The sequence below is a fragment of the Arvicola amphibius genome, chromosome 7, assembly GCF_903992535.2.
Source record: "Arvicola amphibius chromosome 7, mArvAmp1.2, whole genome shotgun sequence".
NCBI lineage: Eukaryota > Metazoa > Chordata > Mammalia > Rodentia > Cricetidae > Arvicola > Arvicola amphibius.
Genome location: NC_052053.1, coordinates 124,393,644 through 124,417,813, shown reverse-complemented (window position 1 = coordinate 124,417,813; position 24,170 = coordinate 124,393,644).

Sequence of the window (24,170 nt, the reverse complement as noted above, 5' to 3'; positions counted from 1 at the left end):
CTTTTATATCTACAGTTTGTGCTATAGTGAATGTATGTTATATTTTTCTAAGGAACCAACCAAATCAAACCAAAACCCCATATGTCCTGTAAGATCCAGTTCAGAATCTTCAGGTTAACATTGAAGTTTTTCTATGAGCGAATCCAATTTCCTGCTAATGATGATGATTAATGGGATGATGCCCAATACTTCTCCTCACAATTGCTTATAATGGTCATGTCATGTCCATATTTGGGTTAAAAATAAACTTGGAAGCACCGATAAAACTAGTCATTGGTGGTGCTCAATGAGGAGAATGGCTACTGGTTCTCACTAAGAATCCTGACAGAGCTGCTGGTAGTCTGCCCACTAGTGGAGGAGACTCCATTTGAATCATAGTCACCACACATGTGTGGACAAATCCTTTGCTTTTCCTTTTCCCTCATGTCTTTCTTTTATGTAAGTCAACAAAATATTTTTCTATTTTCTGTACTCAGAGCAATTCAATTGCCCTAGATGGAAAGCATGCATTAGGGTTGAAATTCACATTCAAGTAGTCTTCGCTAAAGTGTGTGCTCTATCTAATATTTCAGAGCGCTAGCATCAGACAGGCCCTTCTCTGGTCAAATATGTACTTATTTACCTTCATTAACTTTTACAGAATTTTCTTCTCCTACCACAGCATCCTTCTTTTGCTCTTCTTGATTACTGTCATGTCTTTCCAATAGCTGCATCACACCTGTGCCCACTAAAGTATTCACTCATCTCTTTAGCTACCAAGTGATGTGAGATGCACCTCTTTATGCTGTAAATATGTTTTATTACCATTGGTTTATAAAGAAGATGCTTGGGCCTATGACAGTGCAGAATAGTGCAAGGCAGGAATTCCAAACAGAGATAGAGGAGAAAAGAAGGCAGAGTCGATGAGATGCCAGGTAGCTTCCAAAGGAGAAAAACGCCTGCCCCAGAACGTTACTGGTAAACTGCGAGCATCTTAATAAAACACAAAACAATAGGAATGGGTTAATTTAAGATGTAAGAGTTAGTTCATAAGAAGCCTAAGCTATTGGTCAAGTAGTGTTTTAATTAATACAGTTTCTGTGTGGTTATTCCGGGTCTGGGCAGTCAGGAATGAACAAGCATCCTCCACCTACAACCAAGACTCTCTTCAGATGCTTATTTTGTGCTGGCTCTAGAGGCAGAGGACTCAAAGCTCAGAATTTGTCTCCATCTTGAAAAAGACACTTGGTTTACAAAGACCTTATGAGACAAAAATCTAACCCTCAGAACTTCACATTTGGACTCAGTGGGTCAGCGTACTAACTGCTTTTCTAGAGTCCTATTCATAGGTTTCAAATAGTGGCTCACAACACCTGTTAACACCAAACCGATGCTTGGCTCCTTTGACTTCTTCTGACACCAGAAATTCACATGGTTCACAAACACACGAGCAGGCAAGACAATCATATACACAAAATAATAAACATTAAAGAATAATTGGAAGAAGGAATCAAGAGTACATGCCTTTGATTCCAACACTTGAAATATAGACAGGCAGATCTCTGTGAGTTCAAGGCAAGCCTGTTCTACATAGCAAGTGCCAGCCCAGCTGAAGCCAAAAAGTAAGAACTTGTCTGAAAAGAAATGGTAGAAGGACTCAGTTGTTAAGGTTCTTATTCAGGAGCCAAGTTGGGTTTCCAGCATCTATATGGTGGCTCATAAGCATCCTTTACTCCAGTTCCAAGGGCTATGATGCCATCTTCCAATCTCTGGAGACATCAAGTACACACCTGGTACAATGCACACATGCAAACAAAACATTCATACACAAAAAGAAATAAATGTTAAAATATTTAAATAGGAAATAAAAACAGTAACTTAAAAAACTTCACTTTTTTTTTTTTTTTTTTTTTTTTCCTCATGGTTTATTTTTTTTTATATTTAAAAATTTCCATCTCCTTCCCTCCTCCTCCCCCCTCCCTCCCCTCCTTCTCCCCTTTCTCTCCCCTCCTTCTCCCCCTTCCCTCCCCTCCCCTCCACCCATACCTCCCCTCCCTCCCTCTCAAGGCCAAGGAGCCATCAGGGTTCCCCACTCTATGCTAAGACCAAGGTCCTCCCAACTCCCCCCAGGTCCAGGAAGGTGATCGACCAAGCTGAGAAGGCTCCCACAGAGCCCGTCCATGAAGAAGAATCAGAGCCCAGAGCCATTGTCCTTTGCTTCTCAGTCAGCCCCCGCTGTTGGCCACACTCAGAGAGACGGGTTTGGTCGCATGATCCATCAGTCCCATTCCAACTGGAGTTGGTGATCTCCCATTAGTTCTGTCCCACCGTCTCCATGAGTGAACGCACCCCTCTCGTTCCTGACTTTCTCCCTCATGTTCTCGCTCCTTCTGCTCCTCATCGGGACCTTGGGAGCTCAGTCCAGTGCTCCAATGTGGGGCTCAGTCACCTTCCCCATCTGTCGCCAGCTGGAGGTTCCCTCACGGTCCTGACTTTCTTTCTCATGTTCTCTCTCCTTCTGCTCCTCATCAGGACCTTGGGAGCTCAGTCCGGTGCTCCAAGGTGGGGCTCTGTCATTTTCTTCATCTATCGTCAGGTGGAGGTTCTATGGTGATATGCAAGAAATACATCAGTATGGCTATAGGAACTGGCCTTTTCAGGCTCCCTCTCCTCAGCTGCCCAAGGAACTAACTGGGGGCGTCTCCCTGGAAACCTGGGAACCCATCTATTAATGTAATCCATCATATAAACAAACTGAAGGAAAAAAACCATATGGTCATCTCATTAGATGCTGAAAAAGCATTTGACAAAATTCAGCACCCTTTTATGATAAAGGTCTTGGAGAGATTAGGGATACAAGGGTCATTCCTAAATATAATAAAAGCTATTTACAGCAAACCGACAGCTAACATCAAATTAAACGGAGAGAAACTCAAGGCTATCCCACTAAATTCAGGAACACGACAAGGCTGTCCACTCTCTCCTTATCTCTTCAATATAGTGCTTGAAGTTCTAGCAATAGCAATAAGACAACATAAGGGAATCAAGGGGATCCAATTTGGAAAGGAAGAAGTTAAACTTTCATTATTTGCAGATGATATGATAGTATACATAAGCGACCCCAAAAACTCCACCAAAGAACTCCTACAGCTGATAAACTCCTTCAGTAACGTGGCAGGATACAAGATCAACTCCAAAAAATCAGTTGCCCTCCTATACACAAAGGATAAGGAAGCAGAGAGGGAAATCAGAGAAGTATCACCTTTCACAATAGCCACAAATAGCATAAGATATCTGGGAATATCGCTAACCAAGGAAGTGAAGGATTTATATGACAAGAACTTTAAGTCTTTGAAGAAAGAAATTGAAGAGGATACCAGAAAATGGAAGGATCTCCCCTGCTCGTGGATTGGGAGGATCAACATAGTAAAAATGGCAATTCTACCAAAAGCAATCTATAGATTCAATGCAATCCCAATCAAGGTCCCATTAAAATTCTTCACAGAGATTGAGAAGACAATAATCAACTTTATATGGAAAAACAAGAAACCCAGGATAGCCAAAAAAATCTTATACAATAAAGGTACTTCTGGAGGCATTACCATCCCTGACTTCAAACTCTATTACAGAGCTACAGTATTGAAAACGGCTTGGTATTGGCATAAGAACAGAGAAGTTGACCAATGGAATCGTATAGAAGACCCGGATCTTAAACCACAAACCTATGAACACCTGATTTTTGATAAAGGAGCCAAAAGTACACAATGGAAAAAAGAGGGCATCTTCAACAAATGGTGCTGGCATAACTGGATGTCAACCTGTAGAAGAATGAAAGTAGATCCATATCTATCACCATGCACAAAACTCAAGTCCAAATGGATTAAAGACCTCAATATTAATTTGAACACATTGAGATTGATAGAGGAGAAAGTGGGAAGTACTCTACAACAAATGGGCACAGGGAACCGTTTCCTATGCATAACCCCAGCTGCACAGACTTTAAGGGCAACATTGAATAAATGGGACCTCCTGAAGTTGAGCAGCTTCTGTAAAGCAAAGGACATTGTCACTAAGACACAAAGGCAGCCTACTGACTGGGAAAAGATCTTCACCAACCCTGCAACTGACAAAGGTCTGATCTCTAAAATATATAAGGAACTCAAGAGACTAGACGGTAAAATGCCAATTAACCCAATTAAAAAATGGGGCGATGAACTGAACAGAGAATTCTCAACAGAAGAAGTTCGAATGGCCAAAAGACACTTAAGGTCATGCTCAACCTCCCTAGCTATCAGGGAAATGCAAATCAAAACAACTTTGAGATATCATCTCACACCTGTCAGATTGGCTAAAATCCAAAACACCAATAATAACCTTTGCTGGAGAGGTTGTGGGGTAAGGGGCACACTCATCCATTGCTGGTGGGAATGCAAACTTGTGCAACCACTTTGGAAAGCAGTGTGGCGGTTTCTCAGGAAATTCGGGATCAACCTACCCCAGGACCCAGCAATTCCACTATTGGGAATCTACCCAAGAGATGCCCAATCATACAACAAAAGCATATGCTCATCTATGTTCATAGCAGCATTATTTGTAATAGCCAGATCCTGGAGACAGCCTAGATGCCCTTCAGTGGAAGAATGGATGAAGAAACTGTGGAATATATACATGCTAGAATACTACTCAGCGGTAAAAAACAATGACATCTTGAATTTTGCAGGCAAATGGATGGAAATAGAAAACACTATTCTGAGTGAGGTAACCCAGACCCATAAAGATGAACATGGGATGTACTCACTCATATTCGGTTTCTAGCCATGATTATAGGACATCGAGCCTATAAGTTTGGGATCCTTGAGAAGATAATAAGAAGGTGAACTCCCAAAAAAGATATAGTAATCCTCCTGGATATTGGAAGTAGACACGATCGCCAGGCAAAATTGGGAACTTGAGGGTTGGGCAAGACTGGGCCAAGGGAAGATGGGGAGAGAAAAGTGTGAAGGGGAGAGCGGGGGGAGCTCGGAGGAATGGGGTGCTTGGGATATAGGAAGGGTGGATATGAGAGCAGGGAAGCATATATCTGAATTTAAGGAGCTACCTGAGGGTTGTCAAAAACTTCACTTTTAAAGTGTTTTCCATTCTGTTCCAAATTAACCTTTCTTTCTATATCGTTTAGATCATTTGATTTAGTTTTCTTCTCAAGTGTCATTATCCCTCTCCAGTCACATACCTGACCTCCTCCTCCAACAAGGTGAAAATTCAGAAGTCAATTGGCACAGTGCCTTAAATAACTTTATTCTGTTCTTATGGGTAACATTAAATTTTTGTGCAATTGTACTGTGATATTTTTATTGGATTACATCTGGCCGAACTGCTTTTATGTGTGATATAAAATAAATAAATGTTTTTTTGTGAGCAAAAGATCCTTCCTAAGTTAGTCAACATTACTTGATATGAGTGGAGTGGGTAATCTACCTTGTCATTTTATTTATTAATATTTATTATAAAATAAAGGAAGGATGGTGAACATAATGAATCTGAATTCCACTGAGAATAAATTGATTTGCACTATAAAGAATTGCATTAGTCATTTCTTAAATCAGTTGATTTCGGTATTGTAGCTGAAAAAAAATGTAGTTTGTGCACCTTTTGAGTATTTCCTCAACCTGCAGAACTATGTGTTAAGATTGCTGTCACTTTGACTCAGGACTCTTCTTTGAATAATGAATCATGCTGTGCAAAGCACAGCAGCACATGTTCCCACAGCATAGAGAGGCCCACTGCTGGAACCACACATTTTAGAGTAAATACATTAAAAGAGATAACACCCTTTCTGCTTATAGTTCCAGGTCAGCCTCGGGTTCTTGTTCTTAAAGGCCTATACATTAAAAGTAGTACCTTGCATATTGTTTTAACACTAAATTTCAAAGGTTAGCTATCACCTTTATGACTTAAAGAATTGATGAGTTTTTTCTGCTTTCTTTGATAACATCTCAGAGATTTGTGTATTGGTGTTTTTAAGATTATTCTGGATGTAGGGGTTAGACAGAGAAATCTTTAGGGCAACATTCTCACGTTAGGAACTTTTCACGCTGCAGAGAAAGGCATCGGTTTAGATGATACAGTAACGACTCTACAGGAAACCTAGAGCCCTGTTTATTAAATGGCAACCGGTTAAAAGTGTATGAGTAAATCATAGTTAAACAAGAAGAAGTGGAAAGTACTTAAGTGACTTTCTTATGCCTGGATCTGTTGTTTCTTTGTTTTTTTTTTTTTTTTTTTTTTTTTTTTTTTTTTTCTTTTCTCAGTGAGGGATTTCATAAAGAGTCAGTCACTAAAGGTTAGCTTTCTCAGTCATGGCAGTGGTAACAGTTTACCACCGCCACCCCCTCCCCCACCCCCATCCCTGTCACCATTGTAAAGATAGAATGAAAAGAACATGTCCTTCAATCTGTTTGTGGTAGAGAATTTTTTAAAGTATAAACATTGAACTCCTCTCCTTACTTGAAGAAGGAAGGGCATTAACAGGGCACTTGAGCAGATTGGAATTACAGTCAATTGAGACATTGAATATCCTAAATGCAGCAATGAAGTGCTTCTTAAGTTCCAAAACTTTTACTGAGCATAGTTACCATGAATTTCCATTGCCTTTGGTTTTATATAGTTCTGTGTAAGGAAGAAATACAGATTTAAATCACCATGTTTTTGTTTTTGGCTTAATAACATTTATTTGTCATTGGGTAAAACAATTTAATTTTCAATTAATAAGACATACTTCCATATTAAAACTAACAAGGAATTGTTTGGGTAGTAACTACAGTGGTGTGGCAAAAACCAGTAAATTCTGTTTGGGATTCTGTATTAAGTTGCACTACTCTATATATGTTCAAAAGTTCTGCTTTTAGGTATCAGACTAATAAACATAGGCTTTCTATCTGTTTTTCTCCCCTTCCCAACCATGTCATCAGTGATTAAATTTATATTCAGCCACACACAGTTCAGTATATTCAATGTCTCCGCACAATGTTAAGATAAATAATCAAGGCAGACACAAGGAAGTAGTAACAACACCTGTATTTCAGTCTAGTACTTTCTTAATATTGTCTTTTACCAAAAGTAGAATTAAAGTCACAATTATCATTGTTTTCTACATTTGGTAAGAAAGTGTTAATCACTACGTGCAGTTCCCAAGCTCTCACAATTTTTGAAGTCATCTGTTCCTTTAAATTTACAAATTTTAGTTACTAATAAAAATAGGTACGCATAGACAGCATTTGAAGGAAGAATTGGAACACAAGCTCTGTGAAGAGCTCTGAAGTAACGAGAAGCTAAGGGTTAGGGAAGATGCTGCTGCGAAGGGATATTTAGTTCCATAAAACAAATGGCCAAGCTGGAAAGACAAATGGTGATAGACATGTTGGTAATTAGCTTCGTGCTATGAGATGCTTGAAAGGCTAGACGTTCGGGGGTAGGAACTGTGAGGACGAAATAGGATTCCAGTGGTAGAGGTGTAGACATCTTTCTGAGATCTGAGTTAGAGGGGAAACAGGAAATGAAGTGGCAATTAAGTAATCAGCTGCTGTCAAGATTATATTTTTTTCAAGAAGACAGTCTAGTGCAAGGTCAAAGGTAAATACTAGGTTGAACAAAATAAAAATTGGATTTTATTCCATCTACGTGTTTCTGAAAAAGTCTTCTGTACAGTTTCTATTGAGGCAGCAAAGTATGCTCTGTAAACACATGAATTCTAGAAAATAATATGTTTTAGAATCACTTGTGAAAAGCTTGCAAGGCTATAGAACAGTACTGAGAAAACAACACCTCTTTTATCATGCTTTTGTACAAAGTCTGCTGAATAATAATATTCATTTTTGGAAGTGACTAAATATATGCTTACTGAGCAGAGTATACAAAACTGGTTTATACTAGTAAGCAAGTAATAAATACCCCCAAAGTCCATAACTATATATTTATAAAATACACAGCTGCCACCTTTGTGGACTAAATAATCCACCTTCTCCTTCATGGCTCTTTAAGCAATATCTGTAACATCTTAAATAGATCTTCCTAAAAACTGAGTTTAGGCAGAAAAAGAATTTGCCTTTTAAAAGTAGAAGTTGTTGAATTAGTAGTTGGCCATTGTCAGAAAAATACACAAAGTTACATACTATTGGTGTGGTATCTTTTATTCCACTTAAGTATCCAGATTAATCAATCATGATATAAAGGAATAAAAAACAGAAAAACAACAGTTTTAATACATTACATTTGTTTGCAGTCAGTGTAATTTCTTTAAAAATGTTTTTACTAATAAGTCTAGCTAGTCCCATGGAGCAGGCATACACAGACACATAAATTGGTGGTAGATAATTTTCAACAGAGCAAAGACTATCACAGTAGGTAGCTACCTCTCAAGTACTTAAGTTTCTAGTTAAGGTTTTCATGGATGATTAAGGCATTTATATCCTAGGATATTTTTTAATGATACCTGAGAAACTCATTTGCTTATTTCATGCTAGAATTTGTGAATAATTATTACACATATTTCATGGTAGAAGTCAAAAGATCAAGCTGCTTTTTATATTTAAAGCATCCCCTTTATTACTGCAGTAGACAGCTGAACATTTCTTAGTGCTCTCTCTGGGGGTAAAATAATTGTACTCATTTCATTATCTTATCTGACACTGTAAAAGGTGGCATGAAAAGAATAAAACGTTGCGAAAAATTTAGAGTGACCTCTTCAGAACTCTACTGTTCTGCTTCATTATCAGCTCAGGTTGGACAGTGGGCTATTGTTTCGGGTTGTGGCTTGGCAGTATATAGCTTTCTTTTCCTGGTGGAGGCTTAGTCAAAACAGTCTCTTGAGACAAATACAGCACGTCTCCTGACCTGTCCCTATCAGAGTAGTCTGCTTTTGTTAAGCCATGATAGCTTGAGTTTGGATAATTTAACCCCACACATGAAAATACAAGAGCGTGTTTATTGGGCTGGATGATTTTGATTTTTAATTAAGACAGCACTATTTTCCCACTACAAAAGGCTACTATCATCTGAGGGAGTAAAGACAGGCTGCAAGCAAAGACATATTTCTCACTCCTATCCATTCTCTGAAGACACCGTACTCCCTGTGTCCACTTTATCATTCCTCCTTCACCTCATGCTCCTCTGCTGGGGTTCCTCACAAACAAACCCTAAGTAGCACTTGGTCTTTACTAGGCAGCTCTTTGGGGAAGCCAAATGGTTATTTCTTCTTTTAAAGTTTTTCTGATCCTTCATTATAATCAGTCGTTCAATTCTTTATTGATTTCTTCATCAGATTCTCACCTAATTTGGGTCTAATATTACTGAAACTATGAACTGCGTTGCTTTCTATGAGAAACCGCCTGCTATCATGAATTTAAGCATATTCCACCTAGCATAGATGACTTTAAGTTTCTACTTTAAGCTCTGATTTTTATATGATATACAAACTATACATTCAACTCTAAACCCATTTAAAAAACCTCTCAAATTCATGTCTAACTAAAACAATCTTTACTCTAAATGGACTGACCAATTTTCTTGAAATAACTCAACTGAATCAACTTCTCTTTAATCACTGAATGCAGAATTCTAAATAGTAACACCTTCCACTTAATTTTATTCTCCATGATTTAAATCCAGAAGTACTATATGCTATTAATTAGATGTTAGATTATTCTAACCAGCATCTATAAAATCAAAATGTGTCATGAAATACAACATAAAGTACCATTTATAATAAAAAAGCAAATATCTAGTTCACAGTGACACAGAAGATGGAGGGTACATAAATCTCCTCTTCAAATTCATATAAAACTTCTACACTGATAAGAAAAAATAAAGCATTTAAGAATAATTATAAAGTCAGCCATGTGCACCGACTTGTGCAATTAATATTATCAATGCAATCCCCAGATTCAGTGTAATTCTAACTAAAATTTCAATATTTTTTTCAAAGAAGTATGAATATAATCCTATAATTAATATAGAACACAAGTGCACACCTGCCTAATAGAGCCAATCAATATTGTGTTAGATGAACAAGGCTGAAGATACCACACATCCTGATTTCACTTTACAAAACAAAGTTGTAGCAGTCAAATTTGTGTGATCCCAGTTTTAGAACACGTAGAAGAATGAAGCAGAATAAAAATTCCAGAAACAAACACACAAGGTTGTTTAAATCCTCCATGACAGTAATTCCAAGAACATTTACGGAAAAGGAGAGTCTTCAATTCCTAGAAAACTGAATATCTGTGTTCAGAAGAGCAGCATTGGAACCTAATGTCCATTCAAAATTGATTAAAGAACTGACACTGTAAAACTCATAAAAAATAAAAATATAGGGGAAAAAGGCTCCTGTATGTTGGCCTGGGTAATAGTTTCTGGAATACAATGACAAGAGTACAGGTAAGAAAAAGTAAAGTGTGATATAACCAATTCAAAATCTGAACACTTAAAGAAAGATTTAAGAATACAAAAAGATAATCTATGAGAGAAAATACTTACAGACCACATGCCTAATGAATGCAGGTAATATACAAAGTGTTAGAGGATTCCTGAAACTCAATAACAATGAATATTATTACATAGCATAAGAAGATAATTACATAAAAATCGGAAAAGGACCAGAAACAAGGCAAATGGGTATACAAGAATGTGCTCAATATAAATAATCATTAGGAAAATATAAACAAAACACATTTACTGAATGTTGAAAGGGAGACACTGCTTGTTCATCCTGGCTGCCCAGAACCAAAATAATCACATAGAAACTATATTATTTAAATCACTGCTTGGCCCATTAGCTCTAGCTTCTTGTTTGCTAATGCTTACATATTTGTTTAACCCATCTCCATTAATCTGTGCATCACCATGAGGTCATGGCCTACCATCAAAATTTCAGCATGTCTGTCTCTGGAGGCAGTTCCATGGCTTCTCCCTGGCTCCAACTTTTTCTCCTAGCACTCAGTTTAGTTTTCCTGCCTAGCTCTGTTCCCCTATAGCTCTGTTATAGACCCAAAGCAGTTCTTTTATTAACAAATGATATTCACAGCATATAGAGGGGAATCCCACATCACCTCTCCTTTTCTGTTTAAATGAAAAGGAAGGCTATATCTTCAACTTAGCAAAATTATATTTAACGAAACAGGTATCAAGTAAGTATTAGAGTTACAATATTTATATCTACATTATCTTCTATCACAACTAAGGAAAACTATAACTATAAATTCTTCAATTCCATCAAAGACTCCAGAAGGATATAATATTTCCTAAGTAAACTGGAAGTACATTGTAAGCAACTTACAAAACTCTAGAATTGACAGAGACATCTTGCTGCCTGGACAGTCACCCAAAGTTCTTCTGTACCATTGGGGCACCCATCTTCAGCCTATAGGCCCATAGTCTCCAGCAGACTATTTAGGCAAGTTCAGCAGTCATTTCTCTGTCTATCCTGCATGTTTAGTTCATTAAGCAATTCAGGCAAGAGCAGGTTTTTTTCACCCAAATGGCTAAGGCAACTCCATAAGGAGACTCTCCGATGCCCTTCTTCCTCTTGAAGTAGATTGTTGCTGTCAGGAGCAACTGTGTCTCCTTGTCATGAAAAGTCTCAAGTTCTTAAAACATTTTCTGTAGTCTTTGAAAGGTTTGAAGAATGCCTATCTAACTGTAATAAATCTCAATATATCTAAAAACCTAACTAACATGACTACAAGCTTGACTATTATAGATGATTATCTATTAACTGATATTTTTTAATTATATATTGACATTTTTAAATAAGCTGCACAAACATAATACCTTAATCAAGAACATAAATACATATAATAAAACTGACCTTAAATTTGTATCAATAATCCAAGATCCATACCAATGCAAATCTCTATAACATATCCCCCTTTAAATGTAGAGAAACATTTAAAAACAATCATTTAGGGAATTTGAGCATAGTTCTCTAGACTACTTCCTGCTGATTGGGAGTGCTGTAAATCAAGTCTTTCATGGAGTATCCTATGTGCTAGGTTCATCTCAGTCAGTAGTTGGGCAAAGTAATTTTTGAGTGATGTTCAAGGTGACCTTTCAGGGAGTCTTGGTGCATCAAACCACATTAATCTAGAAGAAATCCACAGGTCTTCACCTCCTGTAGAAACAACAGAAGAACCTCTTTTCCAAAGCAACATATCCTTAGACACATATTTTGAAATCAAGATACCTTTATAATATACATGCTGGTTTAGCTTAGCAACCCAATATAGTAAATGTCTCTCTGTACTTATCGTTTTTAGAGTTAAAAAATTCAGAGAAAACACAACAATATACATAATCCAGACTCTCCGTGAATATTTGATCTTTACATGGCTTGTTTTTACTCTATTACTTTTTTATATCTATTTTATTATCTTTACTCCTTTAATCTATGACTGTCTGTACCCTGTTTCTTTAAAGAATTTGTTTCATTATTTTTTATAAAAACATTTACTTCTTTTTCCCCATTTTTCCTTATTTATTTATTTATTTTTTATATTAAAAATTTTCACCTCCTCCCCTCCTCCCACTTCCCTTCCTTCCCCTCCCTCCCTTTACCCCTCCCTCTCCAGGTCAAAGAGCAGTCAGGGTTTCCTACCCTATGGGAAGTCCAAGGTCCTCCCCACTCCCACCAGGTCCATGAAGGTGAGCATCCAATGGGCAAGGCTCAAACATTTACTTCTTTTTATAACTTTCTGTACTCTTTTTCTTCTCCCTCCCAGGGCAAGGCTCAAACATTTACTTCTTTTTATAACTTTCTGTACTCTTTTTCTTCTCCCTCCCAAGCCTATGTACATTTATCCAACACTGACCCATTTAGAGTTCTCTTATGCCTGACTCTGTCCTATTGTGTATCTCTAATTCTTTATTGTCCAGGAGCATTCTTAAAAACGTAAGCTGCTCCATTGCTAGGGAAATTTAGTATTTTCTGCTTTCCCTGCCATGTCCAGCAGGGGCAGAGCTGCTCCCCCACCTCCAAGAGCCATGCACAATGCCGCATCTCTAGGCACACAGCCTGTCCATGTTGCCACCAACAAACTATAACAAGTTGCTCACAAACCTCATTCAAATGCTTGACCTCTGGAAAAAGTCAGAGTGGTGCTGGCACCATGGTCCAGAAAGTCAGCATTTTAAAACAGTGTAGCTTTTTTCCTGCTACTACTGAATCAAGAAAATCTCTCTTAAAAGGAACTGCAGCATGCTTTCAGCAAGCAAAGCCCATTTGGGGGAAAAATATAGCCAAACTTTGTTTTTTAGTGTCTAGAATTCCTTTCCAAGCCCTCTCAGATTTTAAGTGGATTTTAGATGGCCATGTGGGTGCCAATTTCTTGAAAGGGAGAGACTGCTTGTTCATCTCCGCCACCCAGAACCGAAATAATCACACTGAGACTGTACTATTTAAATTGCGGCTTGGCCCATTAGCTCTTACTTCTTATTTGCTAACTCTTACATCTTAATTTAACCCATCTCCATTAATCTGTGCATCACCACAAGGTTGTGGCCTACAAGCAAAGTTTCAGCACATCTGCCTCCAGTGGCAGCTCCATGATTTCTCCCTGACTGGGCCTCCTTTCTTCCAGCATTTAGTTTAGTTTTCCTGCCTAGCTTTGTTCCCCTATAACTCTGCTATAAGCCCAAAGCAGTTCCTTTATTAACCAATTATATTCACAGCATACAGAGTGGAATCCCACATCATGTTGGGATTAATTTTATTGAAAAGGACCAATGGAACTGAATCGAAGACCAAGATATTAATCTACACACCTACGAACACCTGCTTTTTGACAAAGAAACAAAAATATAAAATGGAAGAAAGAAAGCATATTTAACAAATGGTGCTGGCATAACTAGATATTAACATGTAGAAGAATGAAAATTGATTCATATCTATCACCATGAATCAAACTCAAGTCCAAATAGACAAAAGAATATTTTATGAGGATGTGAAAAACTGTGGAGAAGAGATGCCTTTAATTCCAGCATTTGGGAAGCAAAGGTTATTAGATGTCAGTGTTTGTTAATAGTCTGGTCTACATACAAAGTTCTAGGACAGCCAGCACTACACAGTGAAACCGTAACTCATAAACAGAAACAAAAAGGAACATGATAGCCCTTTGTACCTCTCAGCTGTTCTAGTAAAGTGATGCCCGTACTGGAATTTGAGAGATAATAGTAATTAGAATAAATGATGGAGGATGGCTATTTTTAATAAGCAACATCACATATGCAAACTTCCCATGGTGGTACAACTTAGAAAATACAACTAGCCAGAGATAGCAGAAGCAGCACACACCTGTAATCTCAATGCTAAGAGATAGAAGTAGGCAGGTTGGGAGTTTGAGTCAGTTACACAATCAGTACAAGGCTAGCTTGAACTGAATAGTAAGGCATTGCCTCAGGAAAACAACCATAAAGTGTAGCTCACTGGTAATGTGTTTGCCTAAGAAATAGGCAAGACTCTGGGTTCTTTGTCTAGCCCTGTAAATATAAAAGGGAATAAAAAGGACAAACATGAGGGTGGAATAGACAGTATGTGGGTGGGCACAAGATGGGTGAAGCTGGAGGATAATTTAAGTAGGAGAGAATACAAGGTGTCAAGGGCCATGGTATACAGATTTATCTTTAGCATTTTAGCAGTAGAAAAACCCTAAGGACATTTTGAATGCTAGACATAGGAGATAATAAGGCAACATACATATTTTACAAAGTTCCTCCTGTCTTGACAGGAGAGAACTAGAGTGGACTCAGGAGACTATTCTGTTTCATGCATAAGTTAAGGAAAATAATAAAGTATGTAGAACTCACACAGAGTTTGAGATGTACCCTGCAAATAGATCCTAGAAATTCTGTAGCAATGCATATATGTGAGAGAATGCCTTAGAAAACTGTGAGTCATTAGTTCTCTTTTAGGACGTGTAGACCAGATTGCCAAAATGCTATCTCATGCATGGAGCACATTCACTTGCAAATTTTGAAACTTACCCTGAGGCTTATTAAACATATTTTCATTATGCTTTTCTCAATACCAGCATTGTTATCTACCTTTATATTTTATGAAAGAACCTAATTTTAAGAATAAAAACAAAAGTGTACAAAACTCATCATATAGACTCAATAGTTAGATTGGGGTAAGAAGAGAAGATTACACTGTGGATCAGCCAGCATACCCTCTAGCCGCTGGAACAATGACTCCTTTTATACACTGCACTTCATATGGGTATCAGAATAGAACTGTGTAATGACAGCTCTAATAGCTAGCAGTCAGAAAGAAACAGCAGAAGAACAAATGTTGAGACTTGAAAGTTGGAAGGATCAATAGCTCGTGAGCATTTGTCATGGGAGAGCTGAAATTAGATCTTCAAAGCAATACTTCCGAAAGCAAAATAAATTAGGTCATTTAGAATGCTCAAAAACAACTTATTTTAAGGTTTAAATCCCAACATGCAGTGTGTATTTCTGTCACTGCTCATCTGCTTTAAAAGATTTATCCAGCCGGACCCCTGTTTACCCTACGGCCCTAGTGATTCAGGCTACCACCCTGCTGTTGTTTCCATGAAGCTCTCTTTGTGAGCATCACGGAGTTCAGCTCCTATTAATTTCTTACTGTTAGATATCACTCAAATTTTTGTCCCTAGTCCTTAGGAAATCATGTCAAATGGAGAACACCTAAAGGCATTTTAGGCAAGGCAAATCTGAATTAATATAAAGAGTATCTGCTCAAATACAGTTCCGGTTTTTCCTGCTTTGAAAGACCTTTTCTACCCACTTTGACCTTTGTCCTTTGCATTTTCCTTATGTACATTTGAGACTCACATACACTGAGGGCAGAGATACTAAAAACCTACTCTGGATCTGAGCCACAAGCTAAGACGTGATGACTGTGGCCTAAAGGAGAACATGGAACAGAATAATGCTCAAATATGTTTGATGAGAGAAAAATAAGCATTTTAGTGCTTTCTTTATAATATAATTTTACATTTGTTACTATTCATTAAAACAATAATAATAGACTGGTAAATTGTTCTTTTGTACTCACAATTATCCACGACTGTCCATGGAAACACACATGCTCATGAAAGAGGCAAAAGTTAGAACCCTCTTTCCCACCTCAATAGATATATTGGATAAATATCTCTTCAAACTCCAGTCAAAGAGAGGGAGAAGGGTTCATATGAGCAAAGGGTTCAAAAACATGATGGGGAAACCCAGATACAGCTGACCTGAGCTAGTGGGAGCTCCCTGACTAGATTCATAGCTGCGGAGCCTGCATGGGATAGAACTAGGCCCCCCGCATGTGAGCATTTGTGAGACCTCAAAACCTGCCTCCAGAGTGACACACTTCTTCTAACAAGACCACTACTCCCCAACAAGGCCATACCTTCTAATAGTGCCACACCCTTTGGGAGGCATTTTCTTCCAAATCACTATGTTCACTATGCCCTCATTCCTCCCTTTGGAGTGGTAGATGATAGAAACATGCAATTTTCTTTTTGATTTTACAGAAGGCTAGAGTAAAGATATTTCCTTGAATCTCAGAACTTATAAAGAATGTTGAAACTGAGAAAGAATATGAGAACTTTTGAAGTTTGACTAAATGCATTTTGCACTGTGGTATGGCCGTGTGTCTATGGGGTCAAGTAATAAATTGCAGTAGTTTCAATGTGAATTATCCCTCATTGGCCCCTCATTGATTGTGCTATTTGAGGGAGGTTTTGGAACCAAGGATAGAGCCTTGTTGGAGGCAGTATGAGAGTCACTAGCCTCGTCTCACTCACAGTCTGTTTTCTGCTTTCTACATGCTGGTGATATCATCTCCTTGCTTTCTGCTCTTGTCACCATGCCCACTGCTTGCTGTTCCGCCTTCTCGCTGCCATGGACTCTCGTTCTTCTGGAAACAGTAAGTTAAATACACACTCTTTATAAGTTACTTTTGGTCATCATGTTATCTCACAGCAAGAGAAAAGTAACCAACACAACCTTGAAGAACATATCTCCCCTGCAAGCAGTTGCTGAACGTTTTGTGTCTGCATTAGATAGGAAGACAGACAGAGAAAAGAACTAAGACGAGCTCCAACTTATGTGTCTAGCATGCTTTTTATAGTAAAGAAAAGAAGACGATTGAACACAATTTTAGATACTTTTAACTTCCAAACAAGAAATTAGTATTTCAGTTAGTTAAAATACTACCTTGTGCCGTGATGGCTTGGTGATAAGCCTCGGGTCTGAGTCATATAGAACATGTGTGTGAGCATCTGAGGGAGGGTTTAACTCCAAACCACTGCACAAAACACCATTCAGTTTCATCATCATTTATACAAAGTGAGCAAATAGTGCTCTAGGGCAGTAATATACACTGTCCTCAGAAATCTTTTCAACTTACCACCCGACACACGGGAAATAAATACAAGAAATATTGTTTCCACAGTTCCTTAGTGTCATTGCCACTGTTGATTTGCCCATCTCTGAAACATATTTTTATTAGTGCACTAATTTTTAAAAAATAAAGTTTTCTTTATGCCATGTTCATGCATGTACACAATGCATTTCAATCACATTTGCACATCCCACCATGTTATCTCCGACTACCTCTTACACACTGCTTCCTGGCAAATCGTTCAGCTCCTTCCATGAGGTTTTTTGTTTGTTTGGTTTGGTTTGGTTTGAGTTTTAAAATCTTAATTCTGCACACAAGGAGACCCTTTCTAAGTCTGGTTTACTTCGTCTACTACAATTATCTCTAAATCTATCAATTTTTCTTAAATTTTTCTTAAATGTTCCTCTTTTTTTCAAATATTAACTATAAGGAATTTCATTGAAAACATACTATATAGATTTTTGCTGTTAACATTTTACCACTTGCATTGCTTAAATTTGTTTTTGTCTTTTATTCTTCTCTCACACTTTACATCCCTCCCCAACTGCAGTTTCCCCTCCCCCAGCCTTCACAGTCCAGCCACCACCACCCCTCTCCCTCAGACTCTTTAAACTTAGACCTGATGTTTGAAACAGGGAATCAAGACAATGCAACAGTGTGCAAGGGAGATGGAAAAGGACACTAGAGACTCTGGGGGCAACAGTTTGGCAATAGTTAGTAGTTGAAAGAAAGATACAAGGCCGAGGCACACAGAACTGGATTCTGAGAGGGGTGAGAGGAGGTAAGCCAGGCAGGGTTCAGAATCTCTATTGCCTGAGAGGCCACAGGTGTGAGTTCTGGAGTTGTTTTCTCTGCCTCCAGTAAGACATTAAAGTTTAAATTAAAGAGTGGCACAACCTTATTTTGTGTCTAACTAACTTGCATTGTTAATTTTACAGTCAAATGTGTAAGTGAGCTTGCTCTGGATTTTCACAATACAATGAAAGGGTCATATAATTTATCTTGGCAACTTCTAATAATTACTGTATATTTACTTTTAGTCAGAATAATCTTTTACTCAAAGAGGCAGTAAGGGTATGAATTTAGGAAAACCAAGAAAAATATTATCTATGTACTCAACATATTCAGAAAAATGACTATTGAGTTCTGAGACTAAAATTCTGTTTCTATGTTTTCTGATTTATTTGTTTTTAATATTTTAATACCATAGTTTTCCTATATTAAAAACTATCATTTTAGATAACAAACTGCATAATAACTTATTATATGACAAGACTTTGCATTGCTGTAAACACTATCTTATTAATGGCCAAATAGGCATTTCTTTTGGTATTGTTTTCAATTAAGAATAATTAGTGGATAACTAATTTGTAATATAGAAATTTAAATATGCATCTAATTACCATTTTATTAGCTTGGCTTTTTAGGAGAAGGATTATTGGGTCAAATTCACAGATACTTTAAAATATCTTTGTGTTTAAACATACCAGTCACGTTACCCACTAGTAGATCGTATATATTTTAAATAATTAAAGAGCAATGCAAAGTTCTTTTTGGTGCCTCTAGGTATTATTTTATTATTGTCTTAACTTTTTACTTTTCCCGTTTTGATTTGTTTTGTTTGAAGAAGAATCTCACTATTTAACAATGCTGGCCTTGGAACTCGCTTCCTCCAGATTTAGCCTCCTGAGTGTGATGGCATACATATTAAAAAGAAGGTTATATTTTATGTTGTGGTAATTAAAATATTTTAGTTGACTTTCAAGATTGGAAGAAATTGATGTGGGAGGAAGGAAGTTGGATGGTATTTCAAAGGAAAATGATTTTCAATATATACATACACATACACACACACACATATATATATTATAATTTTAAACTTAAAAATTTCCACAAGAGATAAATTGCTCTTCAGATTGCAAATATATGAGACACGAACAGTCATGCTTAGGCATACACTCAATTTATTATGTACAAATATTTATTCATTCATTTATTAGGACAATGTAATATACTGGAGAGACTTTTCTTTTTTGGAGCAATTGTCTATTGAGTTGTGATATAGGTCTCTGAAGTTCTCTGTTATAGTTCAGTACAGAGAACTCATTTTTTTTCTTTTTTTTTCACTCTTTAAATTTTTTTAAAATAAGAAAATATTTTGTTTTCATTTTACATACCAATCCCAGTTCCCACTCCATCCCATCCTCCCATTCCCTCCACCTATCTCCCCAAACCACTCCCCATCCTCTCCTCACAGAGGGTTTTCTTAGGATCCACCTTGTTACTTAGCTTCTCTAGGATCATTTACTACGGGCCCAAAATCTTTGCTTTACTAGTATCCACTTATGAGTGAGTACATACCATGTTCATCTTTCTGGGTCTGGGTTACCTCACTCAAGATATTGTTTTCTAGTTCCATACTTCCATTCACATGTGAATTTCAAGATGTCATTGCTTTTTTTTTTCTCTTCTTACCACTGAGTAGTACTCAGTGCTACATTTTTCTTTATCCATTCTGCAGTTGAGGGGAATCTAGGTTGTTTCCAGGTTCTGGCTATTACAAATAATGCTGCTATGAACATAGTTAAACAAATGTCCTTGTAGTATGATTGAGCATCTTTTGTATATATGCTTAAGAGTGGTATTGCTGGGTTTTGAGGTATGTTGATTCCCAATTTCTGAGAAACCGCTATACTGATTTTCAAAGTAGTTGTACAAGTTTATATTACCACTAGCAACGAAGGTGTGTTCCCCTTACTTCACATCCTTTTCAGCATAAGCTATCATTGGTGTTTTTGATCTTAGCCATTCTGACTGGTACAAAATGGTCTCTCAGAGTTGTTTTGATTTTCGTTTCCCTGATGGCTAAGGATGTCGAACATTTCATTGCCTTTCAGCCATTTTTGTCTAATGTGTTGTGCTATTCTAATAATTGTGATGTTGTTTTGAATATATATAAAATAATAATTATAGTAATTATTCTGTCATCTTATACATGTTTATGGCAATACAAAGTTAAAAAATAAAGCTTAATGACAAAGTTCTCATACTGTATTTTCTTTATTGATATTTATTGATATCATAACATCTTTCAAAAGTTTGGTTGCTTCAATACAATTCAAAATTAAAATCAAAAGTGCAGAAAACAACAAGGAAAAAAACAAATGGAAAGCAATTCCTTATTTGCATGGCCATGTAAATCACAACCTATCTTAATCTGGAGACACATCATATCATCCTTATGCTTTGTTAGCTTCTCATATACATAAAGATAGCTTCCAAATAGAATATAACACAAAGTAAATCTGGCTGGGCATGATGGGTCATGCCTTTAATCCTAGCCTTCAGAAGGTATAGACAAGTGAGTGAGGTTAGCCTTGACTGCACAGTGCAGCATTTCTCAACCCATGAGTTGTGACCCTTTTGGGTAAACCTTTATCTCCAAAAATATTTACATTATGATTCATAACTGTAGCAAAATTACAGCTATGAAGCAGCAATGAAAAAAATTTATTGTGGGGGTGCCACAACATGAGGAACTGTATTAAAGGGTTGCAGCATTAGGAAGGTTGAGAACCACTAGTATAGTAAGTTCCAAGTCAGGTCTACACAGAAAGACATTATTTTTAAAATATTTGGAGTCCATTCTCTTTTGGAGCAATACCTTGCTCAGTCTAGCTCTAGGGAGAATACATTGGCCCTGCCTCAAAGTGATGTGCCAGACTTCATTGACTCCCCATGGGAAGCATTGCCTTCTCTGAGGAGTGGGTGGGGAAGGTGAGGGAGTGGGAACTGGGATTGGTATGCAAGATGAGAAAAGATTGTTTTAAAAAATGTAAAAACACACATAAAAATTTACATATACAAGTAAAATTGTAGATTATATATATTTTAATATTTAACTTTTACATTGTTAAATATAAACTATAACAAAAGTAAATATGTATATTTAACTTTATAATTTCATATATAATATATAATTAATATATGCACAGTTAAAAACCTATCGATTTCAGTTAGAGGTCATTCAATATGATATCTTAGTATCTTAGTATATCCATAACCATCACCAAAACACAGAGAAAAATCTAGTAGTTCTAACAATTAGGGTATAAAATAATCCTGGGATGATTCCAGTACCTTTTGTTTATCCATGGGTAGATTATCTGCTTTGTGAATTATTCATGACTAATTTTGAATCTCAGAGCTGAATTGTCCCTCTGCCTAGTTAGCTCCAAAGCCCTTTCCTCCCACTACCCAGCTGGTGTGTGCTCAGGGAAGACAAACTCTTTTTAATACTAATCCAAGCAAAACACAATTAGGAAAGCAAATGTGCTGGGAAAATAACAATATCGTGCATTACAAAGCCAACTGTGGAATATTTTAATGTCATTTACCTTCGGAAGCTTCCAGCTCCAGATTCTACGCCGTGCTTATGTGACAGAGCTGGCCAATCATATCACAGAGACCTGACATCTGTGAGAGGGGGCAGATTATCGTTGCTCCTTGGTTTTATCAAAGTCACTAAATTTCAATTTATTAGCACAAAGCAGAAGCCGTGAGGCTGATTTCCCCCCAGTTGTTTGTAGCTTCCTCCTGAAGAAACAGAACCATGAACAGCCATAGCTCAAAGTTAGATTTCTATTTCCCTCTGAAAATCAAAAGAGACGAAAATAACCCGACTCCTGGTTCCATGAGGCAACAGAACTCTTATCTACATCACAGCCCATCTCTGTGACATGCTTACACACAGGTTTCCATGTGCCAAGCTTACACGAATGTAGCATTTTTCTGAAAGTAAGAGATCCTTAAGTTGATTTTTAATTCTTTGCATTTATTTAAAAATTGGAATGAAAAAATAATGAAATTTTCATTGTCAGCATCTCCTGGGATAACCTGTTTGTCCTTTGTGTCAGATGGAGAGACATCTGTGGCTTGTAGTTGTCGTCTACTCTTGTTGTGTGACATTGTTCTTGGGGAAATGTTCACAGATGTCCGCCCACCAGATCAGGAGCCAAAAACAGACTAGAGTCATACACCATCAAAGTCCAACTTAGTGAATCAGTAAGTTTTATTGGGGTTGCTTGCGAGAATACAGGTGAGGGCTTGCTTACAGAAACAAGATGACTCAAAAATCACTGGATCACTCAGAGGCCACATGAAGTGAGTAACAGATGATTAAAGCTAGAAACACTTTATGGAGCACACTGTATGACCTACAGGCAATTTAGCGTGTTAGACAGTGGCCTTTCAGGCAGCTTAGCTGGTCTGAGCCTATTCCAGGCAGCTCAATGTTTTCTGCCTCTTCCAGGCACCTTGGCTTCTCTGAGAGTCTCTCAGTAATGTTTTCTGCTCATAAATGAGGGCCTAGCTTAGTGGTGGTAATGGCGCACACCTTTAATCACAGCACTCAGGAAGCAGAGGCAGGTGGATCTCTGTGAGTTTGAGGCCAATCTGGTCTACAAGAGCTTTCTCCAGGACAGGCTCCAGAGCTACAGAGAAACCCTGTCTCTAAAAACCAAAAATAAATAAATAAATAAGTAAATAAATAAAATAAAATAAAAAATAAAGGAGGACCTAGTGAATCTGGTCAGTTTTAGGGATTTCCTTAAACATTTGAATTGTCTTGTTCCTGAACATAAAGAGCTTTCCTGCAGGAGGGAATGCTTTATGTTTAAGAAAAAAAATGCGGCACAATAAATATTCATGTATAGTTACCATCATCCTTCCAAATAAATCAAATTTTATTACACTTACATGCTCACTCAAAATGTCAGGGATATTTTAGACATGGTGCAGCCAAATGATTCAATTCTTAAAAAATACTTGCACATACAAGTACATAACTAAATTACAAATTTCCCTGTGGGTTTTATTTTCAAGAATTCAAAACTCTGAGAATTCAAATACTTTAGAAAAATTAAAAAACATGTGTTCCTTGATGAATATTCTGAGCTATATTGTAATATTATTAATCATTAAAAATATATTTTTACTCAAAAAGATTACTAGATATAATGCTATAAGATTACATTAGTAAATTTAGATTGTATTTAAATAGTAGTTATTCTATTAAACAACCTTTTTGCAAACAAGAATTACAACATAATTAATGTTCACATTTAAATGAATATTCATTAACGAATTATTAGTTATTGCAAGTAGAGTTTTGTTAAGTGACTCTTCATAATGCAAAGGATTTGAAATAAAGCATGTACTGGATGTTATAGGTTTATTTTCCTTTGAAATAGCATGTTTAAAGATTAGCACAATTTATTTTCAAGAAATTAGTGTTCTGCAGAATAATAATTATTCTCATTTTGACCTGCTGAACTAGCTTCATATTTACTAAAAATAATGAAATGTTGATCAGGGTGTGACATCTTCTGAGGTTTTTCTAATCATACTTCACACGCTCAGGCCATTTTTTTTTTTGCTGACCCTATGTAAATATACTTAACTAATGAGTTGAGGACTATCTCTGCTTTTTTATATTTATATTAAATATCTGTTCAGATATTTCCTACTTCAGATCTGGGCTCAGTTTCATAGACACATTTCTCTTGTTTTACCGCAATCTTTTAGTTTTATGTTTCATCAAGGGAACTATCAGCAAACTATATATATGCATATATACTTATACATACATATTTGAAGTTTATATATATAAATAATTTGCAACAAAATACATCAATATTTTTGTGTTTCTTCAAGTACCTGTAAATCATATACATGCATATATGTGTATGCATATTTATACATATATGTA